The sequence below is a fragment of the Eschrichtius robustus genome, chromosome 6 (assembly GCF_028021215.1).
Source record: "Eschrichtius robustus isolate mEscRob2 chromosome 6, mEscRob2.pri, whole genome shotgun sequence".
Taxonomy (NCBI): domain Eukaryota; kingdom Metazoa; phylum Chordata; class Mammalia; order Artiodactyla; family Eschrichtiidae; genus Eschrichtius; species Eschrichtius robustus.
Window position 1 is genome coordinate 21,166,954 of NC_090829.1, and position 6,120 is coordinate 21,173,073.

The window sequence follows — 6,120 nt, forward strand, 5'->3', positions numbered from 1 at the left end:
AGGTTAAATCACATGCCTAATAACTACTGGTCAGTGGCCGAACTGGGATTCAAACTCAGGCCTGTCTGGCTCCAAAGTTCTTTCTAAGGAAAAGAGCTTTGTTAAGACAGTGTGCTAAGTTCAGCTTGGAAAGGGCAGCTTGGGTTGGGGTTTGACTTGAGAACCTGATTCTCACTTGCTTCCCAGCAAGGTACCCTGGGAGCATCTACACAGTGGGGTTACTCAAGAAAAGCATTTTCTCAGAGCATGAATCTTCTAAAAGCAAGCAGGACCCAGAGGGAGGCCAGATGGAGGGCAGCAGGGTAGTGGGACTCTGCTTTAGACCCCAGGAAAAAGCTGCAGATCACCTGACTAAGGTGAATCGCATGGCTGGCATTTGGACAAGGACTCCTGGTTCAGGACTGTTCTTCAAACTGGCTATCCCAGTGGGTCAGAAAATGGGTTGGCTTACTGCTCTGACACATGGTTCTGAGAATTGGGGCTTGAGCAGGGGATCCTACACTCTGAAGAATGGGGTGTGGGCTGAGATGGATAAACCATGAGTCCCCAGTTTTAATCTTGACACTTTGAAGTTCTAATGTATATATCCTTGTGCTATGAAATCTAAGCAAATGGTTCTGCTGTGTGTGGTTTGAGAGGTATAAAACGACACATTTATTTTTCAGTAAATATACTGGAGTCAGAAAGACACACAGTAAAAATTGGCCCAGCTGTTGTCGAAAGGCCAATGTAGGATGAAAGGAAGAGGGGAGTAAAGGACAACGTCACTACAAATGGAAAATGAGTGAAGGCATCAGAAGTGGACAGATAGGGAGCCTTGGGCTTCATCCTTTGAAGTCCAGCCAGAATCTGCTGTAGGCTGAGCACTCAGCCTCCTGGGAGCTAGGTATTCCCCTCCAGGCTCAGATTCCAATTCCTACCTGAGTCCCCTGTAGGCCTCCCTTGCAAGGAAGTAACAATAAGCTGGCCATGTACGGGAGGAGACTGGGGACAAGAATGGGTTTGCCAGTTGCAAAAAGCCAGGGACTTGGGTTTTAATGGGCATGGGGGTGGGGGTGGGGGTCATTTACCCTGTGTAAGGCAGGAAGTTGAAACGGAGATGCTTGCATAAAGCCAAAATATTTGATGGACTAGTCCCTCAGTGAGAGTATGGAATAGCCAAAATCTACCTAGAGACGACAAGAAAGTTTATTTGGCCTGGGTTCTACGTGAGTTAAAAAAAAAAGGTTCTTCCCTGTTCTGACTCTGGTTTGGGGTTTGAATTTATGCTGCCTGGTAGTCAATATATTAAAATAAATTCAGTCTTGAGCTTGCAATACTTATAGGCTGCTGGAAAGAAGTAAATGTAAAAGCTGTCTGGAGGGACACACCTTCAACCCAGACCAACCAGAATTCTCTGTATAAAGTCATGCCAAATGTGAGCTCATAATCCAAAATTGCAAAACACACATGAAAATAATCCACCAAAAAGCGAGCACCAGCAGAAACATACAGTCCAATTAGACTTCCAAGAGCTTCACATAATAAAAATTGTCAGATATAAACTATAAAATAAGTATGTTAAAATTAAAGAAATTTAAAACTACTTAAAAACATAAAAAAGGATAAAATGATTTTTTAAAAAGATAGATTAAAAATAACCAGAGAGTAGTAGAAATTTAAAAATATAGTCATTAAAAGTAAAAAGGTATTAGAGGAGTTAAACAGCTGATTGAACACAGCTGAGGAGAGAATTAGTAAATTGGAAGATAAAGTTAAGGAAATTACCCAGGATGTATATACCACAGAACACACTGGTGGAAATTTAGAACATCAAAATAAAAATAAAATTCTAAAATCTTACAGAGAAAACAAAAACAACCATATAGATTACCTATAGAGAAACAATACAATAATCAAAATGATATCAGATGTCTCAACAACTCTGATGGAAGACAGTGATGGAACTATATCTCAGAGGCATAAGGGGAAATACTTTTGAATAAGAATTATTAATCCAGCCAACTTCATTAAAATATGAGGGTTTTAAAAACTAAAATAGTTTCACATATTATAGCTCCAAACTGGAAATAACCCAAACATCCATTGACAAGTTAATAAAAAAACAAATTGTGGTATATTCACACAGTGGAATACTGCTCAACAGTAAAAGGAACAATCTCCTGATATATATAACAACATGGATGAATCTCAGACATTATGCTGAGGGACAGAAACTTGACACAGAAAATCACATACTGCATGTTTCCATTTATATGAAAGTCTAGAGAAAACCAAATCTCATCTGTAGTGATAATAAAATAGGCCAGTGGCTTGATGGGTATTGGAAGAGAAGGTGAAATAGGAAAGGGCACAAGGAATATTTCTTGGGGAGGTAAGATGGAAATGTTCTACAGTTGAGATGGTGGTTGTAAGAAAATTGCCAAAACTCAAACTCTACAATTGATATCTCTTCCTTTAAATTGTATGTAAATTTTACTTAATGAAAATGAATAAAATTGTTCTTATTCATATATTCATTCATGATTGTTTATGTGAAAATATTTAGTTTCAACCCAAACTAAAATCCCTTATTATGCCCACATGAGAAGTTAGCTGACTGACATGAAGTAAACATGTGCTAAGGAGGCTATAATTGTTGATTGACTAGATGTTTATAAGAAATATAGGTTTAAATGATGAACAACAAAATAAATGAAATTAAAAATTCTCTAGAAGGAATCAATAGCAGAATAACAGAGGCAGAAGACCAGATAAGTGACCTGGAAGATAAAATAATGGAAATAACTACCACAGAGCAGAATAAAGAACAAAGAATGCAAAGAATTGAGAACAGTCTCAGAGACCTCTGGGACAACATTAAATGTACCAACATTCGAATTATAGGGGTCCCAGAAGAAGAAGAGAAAAAGAAAGGGACTGAGAAAATATTTAAGGAGATTAGAGTTGAAAACTTTCCTAACATGGGAAAGGAAATAGTCAATCAAGTCCAGGAAGCGCAGAGAGTCCCACACAGGATAAATCCAAGGAGAAACACACCAAGACACATATTAATTAAACTATCAAAAATTCAATACAAAGAAAAAAAATTAAAATCAGCAGGGGAGAAACAACAAATAACATACAAGGGAATTCCCATAAGGTTAATAGCTGATCTTTCAGCGGAAACTCTGCAAGCCAGAAAGGAGTGGCAGGACATATTTAAAGTGATGAAAGGGAAAAACTTACAACCAAGATTACTCTACCCAGCAAGGAACTCATTCACATTCGATGGAGAAATTAAAACCTTTACAGACAAGCAAAACCTAAGAGAATTCAGCACCACCAAACCAGCTTTACAACAAATGCTAATGGAACTTCTCTAGGCAGGAAACACAAGATAAGGAAAAGACCTACAATAACAAAACCAAAACAATTAAGAAAATGGTAATAGGAACATACATATCCATAACTACCTTAAACGTAAATGGATTAAATGCTCCAGCCAAAAGACATAGACTGGCTGAATGGATACAAAAACAAGACCCATATATATGCTGTCTACAAGAGACCCGCTTCAGACCTAGGGACACATACAGACTGAAAGTGAGGGGATGGAAAAAGATATTCCATGCAAATGGAAATCAAAAGGAATCTGGAGTGGCAATTCTCATATCAGACAAAATAGACTTTATAACAAAGACTATTACAAGAGACAAAGAAGGACACTCCAAAATGATCAAGGGATCAATCCAAGAAGAAGATATAACAATTGTAAATATTTATGCCCCCAACATAGGAGCACCTCAATACATAAGGCAAATGCTAACAGCCATAATAGGGTAAATCGACAGTAACACAATCATGGTAGTGGACTTTAACACCCCACTTTCACCAATGGACAGATCATCCAAAATGAAAATAAATAAGGAAATACAAGCTTTAAATGATACATTAAACAAGATGGACTTAATTGATATTTATAGGACATTGCATCCAAAAACAACAGAATACACTTTCTTCTCAAGTGCTCATAGAACATTCTCCAGGATAGATCATATCTTGAGTCAAAAATCAAGCCTTGGTAAATTTAAGAAAATTGAAATCATATCAAGTATCTTTTCTGACCACGACACTATGAGACTAGATATCAGTTACAGGAAAAAATCTGTAAACAATACAAACACATGGAGGCCAAACAATACACTACTAAATAACCAAGAGATCACTGAGGAAGTCAAAGAGGAAATCAAAAAACACCTAGAAACAAATGACGATGAAAACATGGCCACCCGAAACCTATGGAATGCAGCAAAAGCAGTTCTAAGCAGGAAGTTTATAGCAATACAATCCTGCCTCAAGAAACAAGAAACACCTCAAATAAATAACCTAAACTTACACCTAAATCAATTAGAGAAAGAAGAAAACAAAGTTAACAGAAGAAAAGAAATCATAAAGATCAGTTCAGAAATAAATGAAAAAGAAATGAAGAAAACGACAGCAAAGATCAATAAAACTAAAAGCTGGTTCTTTGAGAAGATGACCAAAATTGATAAACCATTAGCCAGACTCATCAAGAAAAAAAGGGAGAAGACTCAAGTCAGTAGATTTAGAAATGAAAAAGGAGAAGTAACAACTGATGCTGCAGAAATACAAAGGATCATGAGAGATTACTACAAGCAACTATATGCCAATAAATTGGACAACATGGAAGAAATGGACAAATTCTTAGAAAAGCACAACCTTCCGAGACTGAACCAGGAAGAAATAGAAAATATAAACAGACCAATCACAAGCACTGAAGTTGACACTGTGATTAAAAATCTTCCAACAAACAAAAGCCCAGGACCAGATGGCTTCACAGGCGAATTCTATCAAACATTTAGAGAAGAGCTAACACCTATCCTTCTCAAACTCTTCCAAAATATAGCAGAGGAACACTCCCAAACTCATTCTACGAGGCCACCATCACCCTGATACCAAAACCAGACAAAGATGTCACAAAGAAAGAAAACTACAGGCCAATATCACTGATGAATATAGATGCAAAGATCCTCAACAAAATACTAGCAAAGAGAATCCAACAGCACATTAAAAGGATCATACACCATGATCAACTGGGATTTATCCCAGGAATGCAAGGATTCTTCAATATATGCAAATCAATCAATGTGATACACCATATTAACAAACTGAAGGAGAAAAACGAAATGATCATCTCAATAGATGCAGAAAAAGCTTTCAACAAGATTCAACACCCGTTTATGATAAAAACCCTCCAGAAAGTAGGCATAGTGGGAACCTACCTCAACATAATAAAGGCCATATATGGCAAACCCAGAGCCAACATTGTCCTCAGTGGTGAAAAATGGAAACCATTTTCTCTAAGATCAGGAATAAGACAAGGTTGTCCACTCTCACCACTATTACTCAACATAGTTTTGGGAGTTTTAGCCACAGCAATCAGAGAAGAAAAAGAAATAAAAGGAATCCAAATTGGAAAAGAAGAAGTAAAACTGTCACTGTTTGCAGATGACATGATACTATACATAGAGAATCCTAAAGATGCTTCCAGAAAACTACTAGAGCTAATCAATGAATTTGGTAAAGTAGCAGGATACAAAATTAATGCACAGAAATCTCCTGCATTCCTATACACTAATGATGAAAAATCTGAAAGAGAAATTAAGGAAACACTCCCATTTACCATTGCAACAAAAAGAATAAAATACCTAGGAATAAACCTACCTAGGGAGACAAAAGACCTGTATGCAGAAAACTGTAAGACACTGATGAAAGAAATTAAAGATGATACAAACAGATGGAGAGATATACCATGTTCTTGGATTGGAAGAATCAACATTGTGAAAATGACTTTACTACCCAAAGCAATCTACAGATTCAGTGCAATCTCTATCAAACTACCAATGGCATTTTTCACAGAACTAGAACAAAAAATTTCACAATTTGTATGGAAACACAAAAGACCCTGAATAGTCAAAGCAATCTTGAGAAAGAAAAACGGAGCTGGAGGAATCAGGTTCCCTGACTTCAGACTATATACAAAGGTACAGTAATCAAGATAGTACGGTACTGGCATGAAAACAGAAATATAGATCAATGGAACAGGATAGAAAGCCC